This window comes from Crocuta crocuta, unplaced genomic scaffold (genome assembly GCF_008692635.1).
Source record: "Crocuta crocuta isolate KB4526 unplaced genomic scaffold, BGI_CrCroc_1.0 scaffold376, whole genome shotgun sequence".
Lineage (NCBI taxonomy): Eukaryota > Metazoa > Chordata > Mammalia > Carnivora > Hyaenidae > Crocuta > Crocuta crocuta.
This window is the reverse complement of record NW_027527388.1, coordinates 2637549-2661317: the sequence shown is the minus strand read 5'-3', so window position 1 is coordinate 2661317 and position 23769 is coordinate 2637549. Positions and strand designations below refer to the sequence as shown.

Here is a 23769-nt window from a genome sequence, read left to right as displayed (position 1 = left end):
GGATATTGTTTCGTTTGACCGTATCGCTGAGCTCTCAAACTCTTCTTTCCTGTCCCTGGATCAGTTTGTCTCTTTTTTTGTCAGCTTCTTGGTTTTCTATAATGGTGTCTTCTATATCACTTATTCCCCTTTCTACCTCTTCAATCCATGCATTGGAGGCCCCTGATTTATTATGTATCTCATTTATCGCATTTTTTAATTCTTCATGCCTATTTTTATTTTCCATTCTGTCTGTAGCCATAGTTTCTTTGATGTCCCGTATGTTTTTTTCAAGCCTAGCTATTAATTCNAGCCGCCAGGAGCCAGCACAAAGAAGCAGTTTGTGTGCTCAGCTCCCCCGGGACCAGTTGGCGCGAAGGGACCTGGCGTGCTGGTATTTGGCAAGTATGGTCTTTCTTTGCCCTGAGCGGAGGTTTTTCTCTCGAGCGGAGCTTTTTTCTGTTTCGGACTCTCTCCTTTTCCCCTCTCACTCCCCATAGAGGGTAGAGGGGGATCGCCTCCCACCCTGGAGTCTCCGATCCGGCCCAATTTTATCTTCCCCAGTTCTCACTCACGTTAGAAGTCTCTCTCAGTGGATTCTGCGTCCTTTTTCTCCCAATCTCTCAGGTTTTGTAAGGTTTCCAATGGCTTCACATCTTTTCCGTGTGATGTATGGGCGCGAGTGCAAGTACGGAGCTCCTTACTTCTCCGCCATCTTGCCCCGTCCCCTGATGGGTATATCTGCCTGCAAATGTTTTAGCAGCTGTATTCATAACTGCCCAAACTGGGAAACAACCAAGATATTCTTTGATAGGTGGATGGGTAAATAATTTGTGGCATAACCATATAATGGTATATTATTCAGTGATGAAAAGAAATAAGCCATAGAAAGACATAGAGGATCTTTAAATGTATATTGCTAAGTGAAGAAAATTAAATCTGAAAAGGCTACATGCTGTATGATTCCAGCTATATGATTTCTGGAAAAGGAAAAACTTCGGAGGTAGTAAAAAGATCAGAGCTTTCCAGGGGTTAGAGAAGAGTGAGAGAGGGATAAACAGGTAAAGCTCAGGGGATTTTTATGGTGGTGAAAATATTCCTCATGATATGTAGTGCTCATTACTTCCATGGTACAGTTGTCAAAATTCTTAAGAACAAGCAAACTCTTAAGCAAACTCTGTTGCACACTATGGATTTGGGTGAATACTAATGTATGTATATTGGTTTATAAATAGTGACACATGGACCACACTAATCTGCAAGATGCCAAAAATAGGGGAAAGTGTGCCAGGTGGGAGGGGTGGTGTGGGGGGCGAGAGGATGGAAAAATGGGGTATTTGGGAATATTGCAGTTTCTGCTTAATTTGTCTACAAATCTAAAACTGCTTTAAAAAAATGAAGTGATTTTTACAATTCATTTTGAGGAACCTGAGTGAGAGACGAACCTCTTAAGAAGATAAGCACAACAGATTCTATGGTCTAGATCCATTTCTTCTACCTTTGGGTGAGTCATTTCATCATTTTTTCCTTAGCTTTCTATCTGCCACATGGGGAAATAATACTGACCACATAAAGCTGTTGAGGATTACACCAGTGCTGGTACACAGTCAGTTCATTATTTCTTGCACAATCGTCATCTGTGAGATCAATAGAAACTGAAGTAGGACATGAGGGTGGTGTGACTATTAGGGGAAACATGTCTACATATGTATCCTATGGACAGAAGGCACAATCCGTGTTTCAGAACGAGGCCCTGCATTAAAGGTCACAGGAGTTGGCAAGCATTGCTCTATAATTGGTTAATTTCTCACATGCACGTACCTATTTTATTTTGTCCGTATGATGTCTATAAAGACTATTGACTCATTCATCAATTTAGGGAAGAGCATGACGACAGTAATTATGAGAATTTATTTGGTACTTTTTTGTTTGCCAGGCACCTTTGTAAGAGTTTTGCATATTACTTAATTTTTACGTAAAAATTAGATAAAACTGCTATTCTCACTTTACAAATGAGGTAACTGAAGTTTATTGATTTATCTTGCTGGTGGTCACTCAGCAAATAAAACTGCAATTTGAAACTAAGTCACCTGATTCTAAAATCTAAATTCTACACCACCATGTTATGTTGGCACCTTTGTAATATATACATGCTATATATGCATTTGCTGTGTGTTTGTTTCTTGTTCTAGAATTAGATTTTAACCTGGTTCCACAACTTATTAATTTTATGTCCTTAGGCAATTTTATTGGCCTCCTTGGGGATAATGATAACAACAACACAGGGTATTGTAAGGATTAAGTGGCCAAATTCAAGTATCGCCTTGAAAAGTACTTAGGGGAGAGAAAGGACATAATACATGTTATCTTCATTATATTTTCATTATTAATGATTTTATTATCATATCAGTCCACCTTTGTTACTGACTATGCCAATATCAACCTTTAAAAATTTCATATCTTTATTATATTTATTAAAATATTTGGTAAAGGTAAACAATATTTGAAAGTGTCTTATACCCATTAACCGTCTCTATTTTACCATGTAAAAGGATCTATGATCATTAACAATAAGGTTTTGTGTAGAGAAGTTCTATCATCAGAGAAGAGTAAGTGGTCACACTGAATTTGGCATGGTGCCTTGTCCATAGTAGGCTCTCAATAAATATTTGATGAACTGATGAATAAATAGCACTCATTCCAATAGTGCCTTACTAGAGAACAAACATAGGAAATGACAATGTTATCTCTAATACCATGGTTAACCACAAACACAGAAGGAAACTCAGCTCAACTGAACAAACACAAGATACTTAAATCTAAAACACTTAGTAATGCCATAAGTCTTGTAGGAATCCAAAGAAATACATAGGAAAAAATAATGGAAGTGTCACAGAGAACGTAAGACTTAAGATTTGATAGGTTAATAGAATTTACTGAGGGTAAAGGTACTCCATTCATTAATCCATGTATAACAAATGAAAACATTACCTCCTAGTGTTAGGATTCATATGGTGAGTGGTTATTAAATATATTTTTCCTGTATTATGATCTATGCAATATATTATGCACATTTTGTGTGTGTACATAAATTCATATGTATCTGATAAAGTTTTACTCACCCATTGTTGCAATAATGCTGCTTAACAAACCATTGCAAAATTCAGCGGCTTAAACAACACACTTTTACTCTTATGCTCACCTGACCATAGGCCAGTTATGGTTAAGTCAGTCTAAGCTGCGTTCTTTTGGGTGGCTCTGCTTCATGGTGTGAGTCAACTAAGTTTAGCCCCATGGTATTGGTTGGGTTCAGACCTACTCTGATTTTCTCTCATCTACCTTAGCCCAGTGAGGCAAATTCTTCTCATGGTGAATGGCAGGAAATTGAGAGCCCAATCCAAAGACCTCTACTTCTGTTATATCCAAAAACTTTCCTTTGGCCAAGGCAAGTCATGAACAGTGGTACAGCACAATGTCCTCACTCCCTCTATTGCACCACCAGAAGTGTGCACTTCTATGCAAGGAACCATAAGTGTGTCCATATTGCCAATTTGAAGAACGAAAAAGAAACTTTGTCAGTATTCCTTAGGACACCATGATTGACTCTGAGCCAGTAAGAAGCAAAACAGGTAGACATTTGGGTAAAAAAAAAAAAAAAAAGAAGAAGATATAGAGAAATTTGAGACTGAGAAATAGGGGGAAGGTGTTACTCTAGGAAACACATTTGGGGCACTGCCTGCTCTTGGAATAGAAACACAGAAGAATGGAAACAAGAATTCAGAGTCAAGCAGGGAAAACCTGGACTAACAAATAGGCTCTAATGTCAGGGCAACAAAATTCAGATCTTGTGATTCTTCCTAAACTGAAATGTGCAAGTCTTCTATTAAAGTCTATTTACCTACCTGAACATAGTTTGTAACATCAAAAATCACTGCTTCTTGCTTTGTAACACATATAATTTTATTTCATGCGGTAGGTAAAATTCTAAGATGACCAACACCTATTTATAATCTTCTCTCTTTGGGTGTGGTAGAATCTGTAACTTGCATCTAACCAATAGAACATGGCCAAGATGAAGGGATTTTGATGATGTAATTAAGCTCTCTAAACACTTTAATCAAAAGGGAGATTGTTCTGGGTGGGCCTGTCATAATCAGGTGAGCTTTTTGTTTGTTTGTTTGTTAAGTTTGTGTATTTTGAGAGAGAGAGAGAGAGAGAGAGAACCAGTAGTGGGTAGGGGAGGTACAGAGGATACGAAGTGGTCTCTGTGCTGACAGCAGAGAGCCTGAGGTGGGGCTCAGACTCACAAACTATGAGATCATGACCTGAGCCAAAGTTGGACACTTAACGACTGAGCCACACAGGCACCCCAGGTAAGCTCTCTTTATAGAGGGTCTAAAGATCAGAGTTAAAACAAAGCACCAGATATTGTTTCTCTCTCTCTAGTCTCTTCCTCTCTCCGTGTGTGTGTGTGTGTGTGTGTGTGTGTGTGTGTGTGTTCTGTTGCTGGCTTTGAGGAGGCAATATGCACTGAGGTCTACCTCAGCAAATAAATAAATTCTGACAACAACATGAGGGAGCTTAGAGAGGGATTCTGCCTTCTCTGTGCCTCCAGATGAGAACACAGCCTCCCTGACACCTTTAATGCAGACTTGCTAAGAGCCTGAACAGAGGCACCTGGCTAGCCTGAGATCCTGACTCATAGAAACTATGGGTAAAAACTATGTATTGCTTTATGCCAAAAGCTATTTGAATAGAATGCAATACAATTTTTTTAATGTATATCAGAAATATAGAGAGAAAACAATGAAAAGTTAAATATTGTTGTGTTCCCCCCCACCCCATAAGCTAGAAATATCATTTCCCTGGTTAGATTTCCTGGGAAGCAGATCCTGAGATTAAATGGATAAAGTGGATGCAGGAAGATAGAGTATTCTTGGGATCAAAACCTGGGGGAGAAGGAAGGAAATCAAGCTGGAAGGGGCAGACCAAGAAGTTGTACTCAATGTAATCGCTGCAGAAACCTCAGCTGGTCCCCACGGTAGCTCTGAAGCTGAGATAACTCTTTAGAGACACCCTGATCTGGGGCCAAGGGTCCCACTCATACGTAGACCATTCATTGGATGATGGCTGTGCAGGGAAGGGACAATTCCCAGCAAAAGCCAGCAGCTGAGGGCTGACACATGTCAGCAAGTACAGTAGTTGGAGGAGATGATCATCAGTCTTACAGGGGACAGGAAGCACCATAACCACATTTGTGATATATCATTTAACATTTGATCATAGTTTAGGCTGACTACTTTAAACTGGGAATTGGAAGCACAAAATAAATCAAGCATCATTTTCTTACTTTCTAAAGTAAGGACAAAATCATTTTATTTTTCTGCTCATCTTTTCCTTTACTTTTCCCATCAATAAAATGAAGATAATAGGAGCAATATGACCCTGAGAACCAAGTGGATATGTTCCTTGTATTTAAAAAAGGAAAAAAAAAAAAGAAAAGAAAAATGCTGACAAACCAAAACAAACAAACAAACAAAAACTCTTAACAGTCTTTGAAAAAGATACAGTAACTATGAATTATGCTGAAATTAATAGTTACAAGTTGCTATCAAAATAATATATTTTAAAACAGCAGGTTAACTTCTTAGAAACCTATTTGTGATTAGGAATTAAATCCTTCGTGAATTTGTAACATTGGGATTTCAGCAAAACCCCGGGCAGCCTGTGTTTCTGAATACCTTTATTGATCTCCAGACCTTGAATAAAAGAAAATTCAGGGATAGCCATGAAATTTGCAGTGTGGCAGTCGCAGTGCAAGTGATTAAGAGCCTTGTCTTTCACCTTAAGTGTTACAGTTCTGCCCTGAGAGGTTTAACACCTCACCTCAAGACTCAGTCAAATTCCAAGTGCCTGTGAATAGACACCACAAACACACCTCCAAATTTAACAAAGGAGAAAAAAAAGGAGTAAAATGGGAGGTGGGCGGGGGAATGCTATAAGAAACTTTGGAGTTAAGATTAAAGAACAAGGAAAATCTTAATGAAATCATTTAAAAGGTCATTAAGGAAAGAAGCAAAACAAAACACGACTCTCCTGTGACTGAAGATCGGGCCGCCAAAGGAGAGCTCAATTGTGTCCAGATAAAGTACTATCATCCTTTACCTTAATGAACTCTGTACTGACAAGTCTTTTATGACAAATTTTGTGCTCTAGCAGCAACTTCAAATCTATATGAGATTTGGAGCTCCATTTAAAGCCATATCTGGCCCTGTCATGCTTGTGTGACAAGTTCCCTCAGCCCTCATCTGGGTCACTAAATGGAGATCCCATGATAGAGAAAAGCGACATCCCATCCATCTTGCTTTGCGTGAGTGCGCCTCTGTCAGTGAAACTACATAACAATGTTAGTTTTATATACTCTCCAGAAGTGCAGCCATGAATTGGCTTCCAGTAATCCAAACAGAAGAAGACTCTTGCAAGGGTCAATTTAGAAGAGGGCTGTTCCCTTTAAACCCCCCCCCCCCACCAAGAAAAAAGAGGTCGGCAGTCAAACCCTATACCATACAGTATTTTAAACCTTTTATATACCCCTCCTTTTTTTTTTTATAAAGGAAAGATTAATTGCTCTCCCTTGTTTGAAACAAGGAAAAGACATACCACGTAAAAAAAGGAAATTATTCAAGAGTAGACAGTGAAAACAGTTTATCATATAGCTAATTACATTTTTATTAACATTTCACTTCAATCATTTGCTCTAAGGAAAAAATGCACGCAGTCAAAATGGAAAAAATTTCATCTTAGAGTCATGGCCATCTTTGTGTGATTATGTGTTTTTTTCTAGTTTTTTTTTTGTTCTTAGCTTTTATTTGTAATATGAGTGATTTGATTTTCCTTAAAGCAATGTGTAAAAAATAAAACAAATCCCCTCAACCTCAATGTTTTCCTAGAAGATCTGAAACACCTCATCATAAGTGAAAAAGTCAGACATCTAGAACTCTGTAAAATACCCTAAAGTTTTTAATAAAGGTTATATTGCCCTAAGTAATTCTTAAATGCCATGTAAATCAAGTCAAAGGTGGCATTGTCCTCTATACAACCAAAGTGGCTCATGCACATGATTGAAAAAAAGACATTGCAAAGATCACAATGTCTTACTTCATCATTATAGTGCATAAGGGAAGTACTAGGAGACTACCAAGGCCCTTATGAGCCTAGAAATGATAAACAGGATATAATGTAGGTCTACTCAACTGTAAATGCTTATTACGGATGAGTTTAGAGTGGATTGTAAAGTCACTGGGCTCAAATAGCAATAGAAAGAACGATAATTGAAAAGGTTAGAATGACAAGCTGCACTTTACTATTATAAAAAAATTTTAAAAATGTAACCACTGTATTAAAAAGGACAGGGTTGCAATGCCTAACTTTGAAATGCCTTTTAGGCGTAACATCTTTTCCCCCAAGATTTTCTCCAACATACATTTTGTTATAATTCCTCCTGACCTTTTGCTCATCGAGATGCTGGTATCTGCAGAGGAAATTTCATAGAAAGTATCCCCTTGAAATGAAGGAACAACTTACTTTTGCCCTTGCCTGATATAAACTATATTGAAAACAATTTTATGTTGCTCAGCAACATTTATTATACCAACATAAAACCCCACCCTTCACCTGACTCTTAAAAGCAACAAAATTGAATTTCTTAACATGGCTTCTGATATCTATTTAGTTTAGATTAAATGTAGGTTAAAGTGTAATCTTCCTGTAATCTGATCACAGGTTCCAACAAAGAGGCTAGCTAGGGGCACGACATGAAATAGAAAATTCCAAATTCTTCCAAGTGTGTTCATATGTAGACTGTGAAACACAAAGTCCCCAGTGGCTTCCAGTGCCTGCCTTGCATCTGCCAGAAGATGCGGTATCTCTGAGTGAACTCCCTCTGAACTCCACTTGTCAAAGTAATGGCAAGATAACATCACGTAAACAAAGCAAAACAAGAGACTGGTTTGCTGCTATTGTTAGCATCATTAAAAATTAAGTATGGCTGATTTAGAGCAAATACTTAATGCTGACGATTCCGTTCTGTGCAATGGTTTTCCTCTGCCATGTAGAGTTGTTTCTTAAAATATATTTCGAGCGGTAAGATCTGTCTTTTGATAAAGCATATTTTATTTCCTTTGTCCTTCTGTTATGTTTTTGTTTGACCTGACATTAAAGCACAACAACATATAATCTCTTATAAAATACAAGAGCTAACATTATTTATTTTTTTATTCTTAAAATGTTTGTTTGAGAGAGTGAGAGAGTGAGAGCAGGGTGGGGGGTAGAGGGTGAGGGAGAGGGAGAGAATCCCAAGCAGGCTCCGTGCTGTCAGCACAGAGACCTCCACAGGGCTCAGTCCCAGGAACCACGAGATCATGACCTGAGCCCAGATCAAGAGTTGAATGCTTAACCAACCGAGCCATCCAGGTGCCCCATATTATTTCTTTTTAAAATATCTCTTAGGATTTAGACATGTCTTAAAAGTGCTTAGGTATATATTAAGTGCACAAAACTTCTAATTAGATTCTTAGATATCAAGAAAATCATAGAAGATTTAGCTTAAATGTTGAAAGATTTCAGCTAATGTAGATCTGTAAGAGAGCGTATTGAAACCTCTGAAAAAGTCTCTCTCACAGAGGTTGTTTTGGAAGTCCTCTTGCTTATAATGTGATTTGCAATACCCAGGTACACGGCCCCGTTACTGGTGCTCTTTTCTGAAGAAAAATTAAACTTAGTCAGCTCTGACAAATTAGAACGGGTGTTCCATGTCAAGTTTTATGTGCTCTACTCTAACGCCATTAAAAATGGATAGTTTATTCCAACTCTGCTATAAATATCAGTAAAGTTGAAATATTCGAATCCTAGAGGCATTTGCATTTTGACAATTTTAAAACAGCCTGCAGTCAGTGGGATGAAAGCAAAGTCGTGAAATTTGAGGCGTTTATAAGATCACTGTCACATTTGGGGTAATTTAGCAGTTTCCTAACAACTACATGTGTAGTCATGTGATTGGCCCTTCTTGTGTTCCTTTGGCCTGGTAAGGGAGATTGCTCACAGATTTTAGAAGTGATGGATATAGAATTTAACACTTACTAAAGTGATGATAGACTACATATGTTTTCTCTTCAAACATCATTTGTCAATTGAATATATGTCCTTGCTTCACATTCTATCCTCCAGTGTCCTTCAGTTCATAAGTTATGCCCTGATCTTTTTGCCCTTTGTTTTTTGCACATTCTATTCCCTCTCTTTGGAATTTTCTTCCTTCACCTTTCTTGTGGTAAAGCCCTAATCATTCCTTTTGCTAAGAAGCCATTTGCATGCCCACCCCAGGGCAGAGTAAGTATGGCCTCCTGTGTTCACAGGGCAACATATCATTCCCCAATGAAAACGTGTTCAGACAGTGTCGTTTTAGGACCTGGACACCATTTATTTTACTCATTCCTGTCATATTATCAGCACACAATACTCTGTTTAGCACAGAGTAAGTTTTTGACTAAGGGCCACTTATGCATTTATAGTCTTATATTTTATCACTTCCTCCTTTGTGCTACATCTTCGAGCTGTTTGCAAACTGCTGTCATCCCTTAAGCTTCTGGACTCTTCAGACCTCTAGACCTTAGCTCCTTTTATCCAGAATTACCTTCTATCTTTAATCTTCTACCCACTCCTCTGGGTTGTTCTTACTATCCTTCAAAATTCAACTCACAAAGACCACCTTTGGGAAGCCACCCATAGCCTTTCATCAAATGATGACAAGGGCTTCTCGGTGTCTTCTTGGTATCCTCAATCAAACATCATACAGATAATACTGTATCAAAATCATCCAAAAATTTCTGACTCTTTGAATTAATTGATATATCTTAAGGACAAAGGTGGTGACTTAATTCTCTATACCTAAGCTCAAAGCTGATGCATGGATTACATTCAGATATATAGAAGATATTCAAATGAATTTACTTGGATTAAAAAAGCTGTGAGTCCAGGCTCCAAAAATTACTTCTTATATAATCATTGGCAAGTGACTCAGTATTTCTGAACTTTATTTTTGTTATCTTTGAAATGGGAAAGATAATTTCTGCTGGGTCTATAACTAAGCAGTCTCCTTTCCTATGATAACATGTTTCCCTATGGATAGATTTCAGCTGTAGTAACCCCACACCTCTCTCCCCACCCCACACAAGCTCATCCCTTGGAAGAAATGACTTATCTGGCCGCTAGATCTGGGTTATATTTATTTTGCTAACTTTCCTACTGCCAAGTTTATATTCTCCACACTTCAGTAAGACACCTCCTTGCAACTGTTCATACAATTTGAGGGTGTGAAGATAAGACTGTGTAGTTCACAGGTAAAGAGTAACCAGGGCCTTTTGGCACCAGGTCTAAAGCCACATTCAACAATAGGCTTTCTTTCTTAGAACAATAAAATCTTTTATCTGTTAGCAACATCTGTGGTAGCTATTCAGGAAAGGATATTATTACTGAATTACAAATACAACGGAAACACAACATGAGAGGATAGTACTTCTGAAATAAATGAAATTGCCAGGTTGGGCACAAGGAATGGGCATTTGGAGTACTCTTACCATGATGAAGACCCGAAACCATCTCTGCAGATCTCAAGGGAATCCATTAAGGGAGTCACACATTGACCAGAAATGGGGAGGCCTTGCTTGTGGCATAGCTGGTGTCTGGGGCTCTGCAGAGTGTAAACATGGTCCCCAAACTGAAGCATACCCAGGCTTGAATCAGCTGATGCCTGGGACTGGCATCTAGCCACAGTTCTAAGAGCTGGCCGGTGTGCATCATGTCCTGTCTTGAGTAGTGTGTCTCCAGACCATCTGACATTAGTCCCCTTCTGCGAAGCATTAAGTTCCATGACCACAGATATTTTTGTTTCATTCACTGTTTAAGAGTAACAAGTAGGAATAACAGTTAAGAAAATACTTGTTGAGTGAGTGATTCTTTTTTTCTGATTTCTATGCCTGTCTTTCATTTTGTTCCAAATATTGCCAGGGAGAAGGGGTGTACTTTACTGGATCTCCTCAATTCTACCATGTGCAGGGCCTATTTCTTAGTGTTCCTGGAAGGATAATGTTTTTAAAAGTATATGATTTGACATTAAAAATTTCAAAGCATTGCACAAATGTCCAAAATGAATACTATTTAAATTTATTGTGGTTTTAAACATACTACTTCTGCCTTTCCTTTTGATTTTTACTTTTTTTAGTGAGATATATTTGACATATAGCATTGTATTAGTTTGTATTCAAGGCAATAATTTGATATTTGTATGTATTGTAAAGGGATGATCACGATAAGTCTAGTTAAAATCCACACCACACATAATTATGAAATATTTTTCTTATGATGAAAACATTGATTTATTCTCTTAGAAACTTTCAAATATATAGTACAGTTTATTAATTATAGTCACCGTGCTGTACATTACATCATCAGAACTTTCTTCCTTTGTTTTCATATTAACTAACACTTCTAATTCGCATGGTCTAGCTTTAATTTTTTTTAATGTTTTATTTATTTCTGAGAGAGAGAGAGAGATAATGTGAGTAGGGGAGGGTCAGAGAGAGAGGGAGACACAGAATCTGAAACAGGCTCCAGGCTCTGAGCTGGCTGTCAGCACAGAGCCTGATGCAGGGCTCGAACCCACGAACCGTGAGATCATGACCTGAGTCGAAGTCGGACGCTTAACCGAATGAACCACCCAGGTGCCCCAACATTGTTTAACTTTAAGAATACTCCTTTTTGTCCTTCATCTTTTTCCCTGCCACCCTAACTTTTCTGATTCACTTATTATTACTTCTAAAGGAAAATAGTGGCAATACTAAATGAAGAAAAATAGGTTAGATTCAAAATAGGAATTATTTTTTAGAACAACATACATAAAATATTTTGTTGTATGAAAATTTTGAAGCCTACAGTATAATGTGGAAAATGTAAATTTGTCACCGATAATTAAAATGAGCTCACTGTCTACAGTCAAAATACACTACGTACTGGTCACTTATTCTTTCTAGGAGGTGTCATATTAACCTCATTGGGGTCAGACTTGATTCTGGACACTTTCTCACCTGGATGGGCATTCTCTGCAGTCTATGCTACCTTGACCATGGCCTCTCTTACTTGTTCTCATTGTCCATGACTTCCTTTTCAGAATCCTAAGACCTTTCAGTTACCTCCAATGCCACATGTCTTGCAAAATCATTTCCCGCTCACATTATTTAAATATATCTAGAAATGCTAGTAAAATGTTACATTAAAAATATCAATTGCACGTCTTGTATATGGTTTTTCTTTAGTATCTTATGGTTTTTGGTGCAATTGCAAGCAAGATTCAGTCCATAATTTCCTTCCTTGCTCCTTCATTTTTGCTCATAAATATGCAACAGATTTCTGTACATTGATTTTTTTTAAATTTTAAATGTTTTTTTATTTATTTCTGAGAGAGAGAGAGAAACAGCGAGAGAGAGAGAGAGTTAAGCAGGGGAGGGTCAGAGAGAGGGGGAGGTACAGAATCTGAAACAGGCTCCAGGCTCTGAGTTAGCTGTCAGCATAGAGCCCGACACAGGGCTCGAACCCATGAACCATGAGATCATGACCTGAGCCGAAGTCGGACCCTTAACCCACTGAACCACCCAGGTGACCCTACACATTGATTTTTGATTCCGTGACTTTCCTGACTTTCTTTATTAGTTCTAGCAGTTTTTTTCACGGAGACTTTTTTTTTTTAAGTTTATTTATTTATTTTGAGAGACAGAAGGAGTGCATGAAGGGGAGGGGCAGAGAGAGAGGAAGATTCCCTATCAGGCCCAGGCTGTCAGTGCAGAGCCTGACATGGGGCTTGAACACACAAAACTGTGAGATCATGACCTGAGCCATAATTAAGAGTTGGACGCATAACTGACTGAATCACCCACACACCCCTCTTTTAGGTTTTCTATATAGAGTATCATGTTATCTGTAAATAGTGAAAGTTTTGCTTCTTCCTTGCTGATTTGAGTGCCTTTTATTCCCTTTTGTTGTCTGATTGCTGAGTCTAGGACTTCCAGTACTATGTTAAATAACAGTGGTGAGAGCAAACATCTTTTTCCTGACTGTAGAAGAAAAGCTCTCAGGTGTCCCCATTGAGGATGATATTAGCTGTGGGTTTTTCATATGTGGTCTTTATTATATTGAGGTATGTTCCCTCTAAACCTACTTTGTTGAGGGCTTTTATAATGAATAGATATTGTACTTTGTCAAATGATTTTTCTGAATCTTTTGAAATGATAATATGGTTCTTATCCTTTCTTTCATTAATGTGATGTGTCACATTGATTGATTTGCTCACTTCACACCAGTCAGAAAGGCTAAAATTAATAACACAAGAAATAACAGGTGTTGGTGAGGATGTGGAGAAAGAGGAACCCTCTTGCACTGTTGCTGGAAATGCAAACTGGTGCAGCCACTCTGAAGACAGTATGGAGATTCCACAAAAAGTTAAAAATAGAACCACCCTATGATCTAGAAATTGCAGTACTAGGTGTTTACCCAAAGAATACAAAAATATTAATTCAAAGAGATTCATGCACCAGATGTTTATGTTTATAGCAGCATTATCTACAATATGGAAATACTGATGAATGGATAAAGAAGATGTGAGATATATATATATAAATATATAATGAAATATTACTCAGCCATCAAAATTATGAAATCTTACCATTTGCCATGGCATGGAAGTAGCTAGAGATTATTATGCTACGTGAAATAAGTCAGAGAAAGACAAATACCATATGATTTTCTCATTGTGCAACTGAAGAAAAAAACCAAATGAACAAAGGAAGAAACAGAGAGAGGGAGGGGTAAACCAAGAAAGAGACTCTTAACTAGGGAGAACAAACTGACAGTTAGCAAAGGGAGGTAGGTGGGGGGATGGGTGAAATATGTGGTGTGTATTAAGGAGTATACTTGCGTGATGAACACCGAGTAATGTATGGAAGTGTTGAATCACCAAATTGTACACCTTTGACTAATATTACACTGTGTATTAACCAACTGGAATTTAAATAACAACTTAAAAAATATCAACTGCAGCCAACTTTTTTAGAGTACTTATTCTGTGGGTCATCCTACATTCCTTCTTCTTTGTATTATCATATTTAGTATTTGCAACACTGTTGTTAGATACACATATAATTAATATTCTCATGGTTTAAAAAAATACAGAAAAAGAATGGAAAAGGAATAGTAATTTTCATGGACAACATAGCTATCAGGGGAAGAGGTGAGTGTATGCCAAGGCAGAATAACCTCAGGACCCACCTTCCTAGTCAGAATGCTAGACTGCTGAACTAGTTATCATTCTAATTTTTCCCACAATTTTTAGCACTGATTAGCTCACCTGCTCTAAAACCTTTAGTACCTCTTAATTATTAAATAAGAAATACAGTCACCTGACATTCAAAATCATCTACAGTAGGATAAACTTATTCTTCTGACTTCATTGTCTGTTAACTCTTGTCATTCCCATTTTCCTCAGCTCCTCAAATAGTCAACTAACCATCTCACTCCTACATCTCAATGCCATTTCTCACTTTTCTCCACTATATATTCTTCTATTAATCAAATTCCATCCATCCTTCAAAGAAGAAATTTAAAAACTGTTACATTCCTGTCTATTCTCTTTCCAGGGTCTCCTGTGACACATGCACTTCTGTTAAATGCACGACACAGGCTCTTACATAGCAGTGGGTATCCAAGTTCTAGTGTCAAATACAAACCATGTTCTCCCTTGAGAGGAGGCTGTATCATCATCAGATTCTTAATTCTCACAGCTGCCAACACTGTGGCTATTACACAGAATGTTCCATAAATGATTATTGAGTGGATAGAAATGAAAGCCTAATTTCCATTTGTACCAACAGGAAAGGAATACACTGAGAATGAAGCTATTTGGTTTACTATATTCTCTACCTGTTCTAATATGGAATTTTCACTTATAAATTCAACTATAGCTTTCTAAATAAAATGTGTATTAATCTCATTGTAATTCTATAAAGCTCTCTTTGTAACAGAGCAGATGAATTTTGGGAATGGTGCATTCTCTATTGGCATGGTGCTCTCTGCATTTTTAGTGTCAACTTTAGATTGTACTTACCTCTGTGGTGGGAAAGAGCTGGTACCACATTAAAATCACATCTGCTGTCATAACTACTGTCATAGGTCCCTTTCTTTCTCCAAAATGGCAGCAGAAAAGCTGTGCACAGAATAGAATTCCAAAATGTGGGAGCTTGCCCAGGAGCCCCATTGTCCTTTCTGTCATACTATAAATGAAACAAAAAGCACAGGCAGTTGGCTAAAATCTGACTGCCAAAAGTAATAAATAAAATGCTTAATGGTACGTCTTTTTCAAATGGGAATGTCTTGGTACTCCACAAAAAAAGACATATTAATTCAACATACAGGGAATCCTGTAGAGTAGCAGCAAGTTTCCTGATTGATGTGATTAATTGAATTCAGGTCTCAGATAACAAGTCCCCAAAACATATGGTAAGATGTGTGTAAGGGGAAAACTAGTCATTGCTTCCAAAATTTACCCAAGGTTAGTTCAGATCTAATTTATGACTTAGTATTGAAGGGCAATGTGCTAAAGGGGAAGAAACATTTGAAACCTGGCAGAACCTTATTAGAATCCTGATTTTGGCATTTCATTCCTGAGATAGTGTCTTATTTAACTCTCTAAACTTTGGTTTCTTAATCTGTAAATTGAAGATAACATTAAACATCTTTTATACATATCATAGCTCTTAGAGATAGTCACAATGTCTGAAACATAGGTATTTTATGAGGAATAAGTAATTCTATTAATATTATTGCCTTATGTAAAGTATTGGCAAGAATAATAGCAAAAGATACAAGTATTCTGAAGTATAGCCCATGGAAAAGGATCAGAAAGTGTAGGATCCCATTGGAAAATCCCACCAAGTTGAAAAGACCAGTACCATCTTCTCTATTCTGATTTTCAGATGCTCATTCTCTGGGGAATGGAATCATTCCTTCAGTATAAAGATAGAGGTAGGGCACCTGGGTGGCTCAATTGGTAGGGCACCTGGGTGGCTCAAGTGTCTGACTTCTGCTCAGGTCATGATCTCATGGTTTGTGGGTTCAAGCCCTGCATTGGGCTCTGTGCTGACAGCTCAGAACCTGGAGCCTGCTTTAAATTCTGTATCTCCTTCTCTCTCTGTCCCTTTCCCGCTTCTGCTCTGTTTCTCTGTCTCTTAAAAATAAACATTAAAAAAAAAAACTGTGGTAAAAGAACAATCAGAAAACATACAGAGAAGAGGCAAATAAATACTTTGAGAGGAATCCTAAGTACAACTTTCTCCCAACTATTTTGAATTTCCCATTCTTTGAGATAATTGCCTATTAGTATCCACCTTACTCAGAAGCCACAGTGCTTATTATAACAGAGGAGAATGTCAACTGTCTTCCCAGTTCTAATTTTAATCTGGGATGAAGAAGACTACCTGACTATACTTATTAGTTTTTATTTTCAACAAATCATGGTGAACAATATTAATTATTTTCTTTCTACCAACATATGCCAAGTATATTCTACATGAAGATACTTTAATACATAAGTTCTTAAGAAACCAAAAGGGTGGTATGAAAGAAGGAGGTGGGGTAGGGGAGTAGTGATTTGTTCAGAACGAGTTTAGGCTTCTGTACAAAAGTATGTAAGGGGAAAAAAGTTGACTTGTTGTTTTGTGGGTTTTTTTGTTTGTTTTGTTTTGTTTTGTTGTTTTGTTTTCTGGATACATTTGCACAAAAACTAAACATATCATTTGCTCTCCACTTTACATAGATGGCTCTGGAACCACCTGGGTGGCTTGGTCAGTTTAGCATCTGGACTCTTGATTTCATCTTAGATCATGGTCTTATGGTTTGTGAGTTCTAGCCCTTGCCGGGCTCTGTGCTAACAATGTGGAACCTGCCTGGGATTCTCTCTCTCTGCCTCTCCTGGTTCACGCATGCATGTGCTCTCTCTCTATCGCAAAAATAAATATATAAACTTTAAATAAATAAACAAGCTAAATAAATAAATGGCTCTATTGATATTCATGAGCCAAATTAAGTCTTCCAACTCATACTTTACTTCCATCTTCTCTCTCTAAAAAAATACACACACACACACACACACACACACACACGATAGAAGAGACTGTTAAAAGGACTAGAAATATAATATAAATGAAGAGACACACTTATTTAACTGTTCAATATGAATTCAAATCAAAGTGCCCACATATGGTTCATAGCGAGGAACTGGGAGAGGTTGTTAAAAACTGCTCTTGACAGTATCTGTGGAACTAGGAAGGACAGGAAAGTCACTAGGGTCTGAAAACTATCAACTATTCCTACTTCGAAGAAACTAAAATTTCTAGCATAGATTTTTTAAAATATAGTTTATTGTTAAGTTGGTTTCCATATAACACCCAGTACTCCTTCCAACAAGTGGCCTCCTCCATGCCTATCACCCATTTTCCCCTCTCTCCCACCCCCATCAACCCTCAGTTTGTTCTCAGTATTTAAGAGTCTCTTATGGTTTGCCTCCCTCCCTCTCCTTAATTAATTTTTCTCCTTCCCTTCCCCCATGGTCCTCTGTTAAGTTTCTCCTGATCCATATATGAGTGAAAATATATAGTATCTGTCCTCTGCCTGACTTATTTCACTCAGCATAACACCCTCAAGTTCCATTCACATTGCTACAAATGGCCAGATTTCGTTCTTTCTCATTGCCATGTAGGATTTCATTGTATAGATAAGCCACATCTTCTTGATCCATTTTTCAGTTGATTGACATTTAGGCTCTTTCCATGTTTTGGCTACTGTTGAAAGTGCTGCTATAGCACAGATGCTTTATATAGCTGGTTTGTTAAGCTCTAGAAATAAAAACATTGACCATTAGCAGGCAACATATATTTACACAGAAGAGAAGACAACTCCTTTTCTTCAAAATCCTCAATTTAACAATACTTCAGACAAGTGGTATGACAAAATCTCTCTGGTTTTCTTATTTTTTTAGTTTTTATTAAATTCCAGGTAGAAAGAATGAAATCTGGCCATTTGCAATGACATAGATGAAGCTAGAAAGCATTATGCTAAGCAAAATAAGTCAGCCAGAGAAAGACAAATACCTATGATTTCTCATATGTGGAACTTAAGAAACAAAGCCATGGAAGAAACGGAAACTACCTCTTCTTAAAAAAAAGTAAATGAGGAGGATTGAGAGATGGACCAAAGTACTGATTGTACTAGGTGGTTTGAAATATAGATGGATACAAGTTAGTGGGGAAATTATATGTAGAGCTACCTAGTTGCTGTCTCCAGTCTTACTTGCTCAGATTTTTGCATGATATAAATTTGAAAGTTCTAACTAATAAATTATAGGTCAGAATCAGAGTGAAAAATAGCCAAACATAATAGATTCAATCTAATGTAATGGAAGTAATTGAGTAATTCTAAGTTAAGACATGTGGTGACATAAACTAAGATGTACTGGTACCAAGTCATAAGATTGACTTCAGCAGGTACATCTGTGTCTGTTGCAAAGTCAAACTTAAAATTTAAAGGAATAGTATATATCATTAACTTAAATCTCCCACTTAATATAGATGTTTTCTCCTGATTAATGATTAACTAGCTCTTATTTTAGTTGAGAGGATCTTTCCTCTACAAATATTATTTAGATTACTACAATCTAAAGTTGTTTAGGGAAGTAAAATTGATCATAGTATAGCAACACAAAATACACTAATCATTTATAAGTGAGTAATCACTTGTAACATCACTTATAAAAGTGTCTGCAAACATTTCCAACATAACAGTAACTATTAAGATTCTTGCTGACAGTCAAATATTGCACAAATTGATTCCACATTGAAATATATTAAAAATTAATGATGAAATTAAATGTAAATATTTCAATAGTTGTAGGAGTTCATACCAAAAAAAAGGATGATAAAGATGAATGAGAATGCTTTGAATTGCATGCAATGCCTTTACAAATGAGTATCAGAAAGTTTAATCAATTTTTGAAGCAATGACATTGAAAAATTTATAACATTCTGAACATTCCCAAAGAGAGCAACTTGAATTTCAAAGAATTAAGAAAAGAGACTGGCATAATTCATGGAGTGAACTATATAGTCTCAAGAATGATCCTCTTTATATTGCCAAAGTCTAACATGAATTGAAAAATACCATATTATAAGATTGTGTTACAAAAATTACATACATACTCAAAATGTACCAATTCTTGATTCAGTCTAAGATAACTTGTCATTTCTACAACTTAAAATTTGTTGACTATCAGATAAAATTTCCACTTTGGCAATTTTAGGTTTAGAAAAAAACCCCAAGGTGGTATTTTTTCACTCTTCTCTATGAACTTTCATTTCCGTTTTTAGAATGGAATCATTTCAGTTGCCTTTTCCTGACACTAGTTCTACTTAGATAGCAGGCATCTCATCTGCTACCTACTGAGAACCCTCATTCTCTTTTTCAGCAGGTCAGACTTTTCTACTTTATTACCTATTCATTCATTAATATATTCAAAAATATTTGTTGGGTTCTTTCCACAGACTAGACTTATTCATAAAAGCAGGGGTAGAGCAATGAATAAAATGGGTAAAAAATCTCCTCGTACATTTCAGATATTCAGTCAACATTTTAACGAATTCTCTGCATCATCTGTCCACTTTGCCTGTTGTAGCCATACTTAACAAATCACCTCTGCAACATAATAGCTTTCAAATGTTTGAAAGCAGCTGTCATGTTTCCCTTTAATATTTTCTTCCTGTAAGAAATACCCAAGTCCTTTAATTGTATTTTGTTTGACATAGTTTTGAAACCCATAGGCAACCATCAACTTCAGATGGTTTCTAGATTATTTCCTCATCATTCTTTCCATCCTTCTTTAGTGCCTTCCTATAATTTGTTAGAGATGTTTTTAAAATGTAGCTTACCAAAAGTAAATTTGATGTATATAGAATACGCACATGTAGAATAGAGAATGCATGTCTGCTGATGGATGTGGGGGGGAGGGGGTATGGGCATAGAGGAGGACACTTATGGGGATGAGCACTGAGTGTTATGTGGAAACTAATTTGACAATAAACTATTTGTAAAAAAAAAAAAAAAAAGAGAGAATGCATGTCTGTACAGCCAAAAATTGTGCTGAGTGTTTTTTATTTTTCAGAGATACATCAGTGCTTAGGGCCCATGAAGATTTTCTTCATCTAATTCGGCCACAGTGGTTTAGCTAAAAGTGTTGCACAGTCAGATATTTACAATCCTTTATGTCTTTACTCAAGTTGAGATTTTTAGCACTCAACTTTATATCCTTTGCATCATATTTATCCCTGTCATATTTCATCTTGTTGATTTCAGAGTATTGTGTTAGTCTTTCAAGATTTACTGTTTACTGTTAATTCTGTGCCAACAATATTAGCAATATTGCCCAGTTTTGTGGCACCTACAAATTTAATAATCAGACTTTGTTCCCTGCCGATTAATTAAAAAATAAAAATGATAAACCTGAGATAAGCATAGATCCTGTAGCACCTGCTAGAGACTGTCACTGCCTAATTGTTTGCATGAGGATGTTAATCCAGGTGTGAATTTCCCTTTCTCTGCTATCATCCAATTTATATTCCACAAGTTTACAATCAAGCAGTCATGAATGCATTTACAATGCTTTTCTGAAACTGGAATCCACAATAGTTAAAGTATGCCCACTAATTTCCCCCAGAAGAATTGTGTAGCTCTTTCTCTGTGAACTTATTGCACTTTTTATGTACCTACAATATAATACCTAACTCGAATTATAGTAGAAGCATTTGTTTGCACAGCAGGCCATTCAGTGGTGCTCAATATTTATTAGTCGAGTAAGTAAATGAGTGGTAGGTAAGTTTATGTTCGCTTTGTAGTCAAGGACCCAAACAGAAAATGATACAAGATTGCTGTCCTGTACATATTGAATGACTTTTGGCAACACTTAAGGTCTTAGCTAATAGGATTCAGTATATTAAGATCATTGCATGACTGTAAGTTGTACAGATGACAGGAATTGCTACTTGCATTTAGTGCTAGAGAAGCCAGAGTAACTAAAAATTATGACTGCTCCAGGGTCTATGACAAAGCAATTTAAAATAGTACTCACATGTCCTACTTTATAGAAATGTTCCACTCAAATCAGAGACACATCTGTCAAATCACAGGAGCTGCTTGGGGGTATATCATGTTTTGCCAATGCAAATTAACGTACCAGTTTGGAATTAATGTTTTGTGTTACATGCTTTCTTTTGTTTGTGACTTCTTAATAATAGTGTATGCAACTATATTTATCATTAAATATTTATTGTATATCAGCTATGCAGTACATATTCTTTGTATGCATAGCACACATAGCACACAATGCATAGCATTGTGCAGGCTCTATAAGAGGCATTAAATGTAAGATATTTAATTTGTTTTTATAACTCATAGATGTATTGAACATATCTCCTCTCTCTTGGGAGCTCACTATCTATTTGGTGAAGACATAGTGTGGGAAAATCAAATAGCCAAATATATACATGATTAAGTTTAATCAATAGTTTTATAATGTAATAATAATGGTATTTTGATTTTAAGTAATTAATGATGCAACACATACTTACTAAATAGCTACTGTGTACTAGTTAAGAAATTACTCCAGTAAAGAAAACAGTTAACGAATCTTCACTCTACCAATTTACAAATTAATACCAGATACATCGTAGAAGTTCAAAGAGGAGAAATTTGGTTAAGTTCTTTGGTCAGTGGAAGATTCATAAGGACTTTGAACTTGTGCTGCATCTTGAAAATTGAATAGTCACAGAACAGAGAGAAGCTCAACTCTAGGCTAAAGAATAATTGACTTTGTCTATGGAAGAAAAATAATGGCAAAAATAAATTCTGCTTCTTAAGAGATTCTGGGTTTTTTCCTCTTCTTCATCTTCCTCTTTTGTTCAATACTCCAGATACATCAAATAGAAAAAGATAATGATACAGATTTCAATGGGGAGATACCAAGGCTTGCTCAGCACTTGTACCCTGATTAAATGAGTCTTAGCATCCTTTGAAAAAGTAAAACATTTACTGCTCTATTACATGAGGATTTATTTTAAGTTCAAAACCTGAAGATCTCATTTATACCCTCTGAATCTAAATGTCAAACCTGGTGTGAAGCCTAAAATAAAACATGACTTAAAGAGAGAAAACTCTCTTACCACAAGCTTCCAACTCACCTAGAAAAGGCCACTGCAGTGCATTTTCAATGCTGCCTGTCATTCACTTTGCAAATTACAGGTCTTCCACTGAACACTGATGATCCATCACTGCCATGACAACAAAAGTGCTGTCTTAGCGACACTCACTGCTGGTGGGAGAATAACACACTGCCTGTAAATATTATTGTTGGGGGATTAGTGTAAATTCTGAATAAAGGAACTTAATGAATCACACTTTGGAAATACAATTGAAGTGTGTCGATTTATTTACATGACATTCCATTCCAAACTTTTGCATAATCAGATTTTATTTCATTAAGTGTTTAAAAGAGATGCTTAAAGGTGTGAATATGAATTCTTCATTTTTATTTAGTAATTTCCTTAAGTTGGTGCTGTCAGTACTAATTTTTAATCAGATTTCATGAAAAACAAATATAAAACATAGAAACATCTCAAAATAAACAACATATTTTGAGCAACTTGTTTATAAATGGCAGTTTCATGGGATAAGAAATCAGAAATACTGTCTAACCATCACAACTTTGTCATTTCATAGATTAAAAATTAAAATTTCTTGTGATTACATAAATTTATTTTTAATTACATTTATTTATTAATTATATGACAGGTTTTATAAGAAAATAAGTGACAGCTTTATAACTCTATGAGCATAGTGTAAATACTATGGGTATATTTAAGAGAAGGCATCAAAAGTAAAAATCAAAAGGAGTCTAAAGGAATAGAAAAAGTATATTACAAGGATAAAATACATCTATCTCCTTTTAGTTTTTGATTACATAAACAATAAGGAATTAAGTAGAATATAAAATATGTAACTACTATGATTCATTGAGTTATCTATAAATTTTCAGTTGTTAGCATTTGAACATCTTAAGATTGCCTGTGAGTGGGTACCCATTAGATGTGTAATTGGAATTGTGGGTCCTCAGTTGACTCAGCTAAAGAGCAACTAATGGCTCAGAGGGTCCCCACCCTCTAAAGGTAGCTTTATTTTTCTATACTACTCATTAGAGCTTGAATCTTACAATATTTTATGTTGTTATGTCTCTAATATGCCTCCATTCTTTCAATGAACTTGAGGAAATATCTTTTATCTTTGTTCATTTAATCCCTTGATGGTGCTTAAGGCATTGCTGAAGCACATTATAGACATTGAACATATATTAGCTAAATTCAATTGAAATTAATTGTAATAGTTCCTACTAGTTTATAATTTATAGGGAATACAGCTTTGAGAAATATTTGCTTAGTCGTGGTTTGGAGCCCTCTATTTCATCAGAAGCACTCTGCTGGAAAACATCTCTGTTCACTAAGTATAACCTCCCATTCTGTTTGCCCACTGTAAAATCCTCACCAAATCATTGACACAGCTTATATTTGTATATCTGCATTCATGACTTTACCCAAA

At 36.4% G+C, this 23769-nt stretch overlaps 1 long non-coding RNA gene across 1 annotated transcript in view; it reads left to right on the top strand.

The window, feature by feature from the left end:
- The window catches only part of LOC144222022 (uncharacterized), a 70128-nt gene that overhangs the window by 2145 nt on the left and 44214 nt on the right, over positions 1-23769 (top strand). The window contains exon 2 of the long non-coding RNA XR_013332261.1: positions 1404-1483. This is a non-coding gene — a long non-coding RNA (uncharacterized LOC144222022). The remainder of the gene's footprint in view (positions 1-1403; positions 1484-23769) is intronic.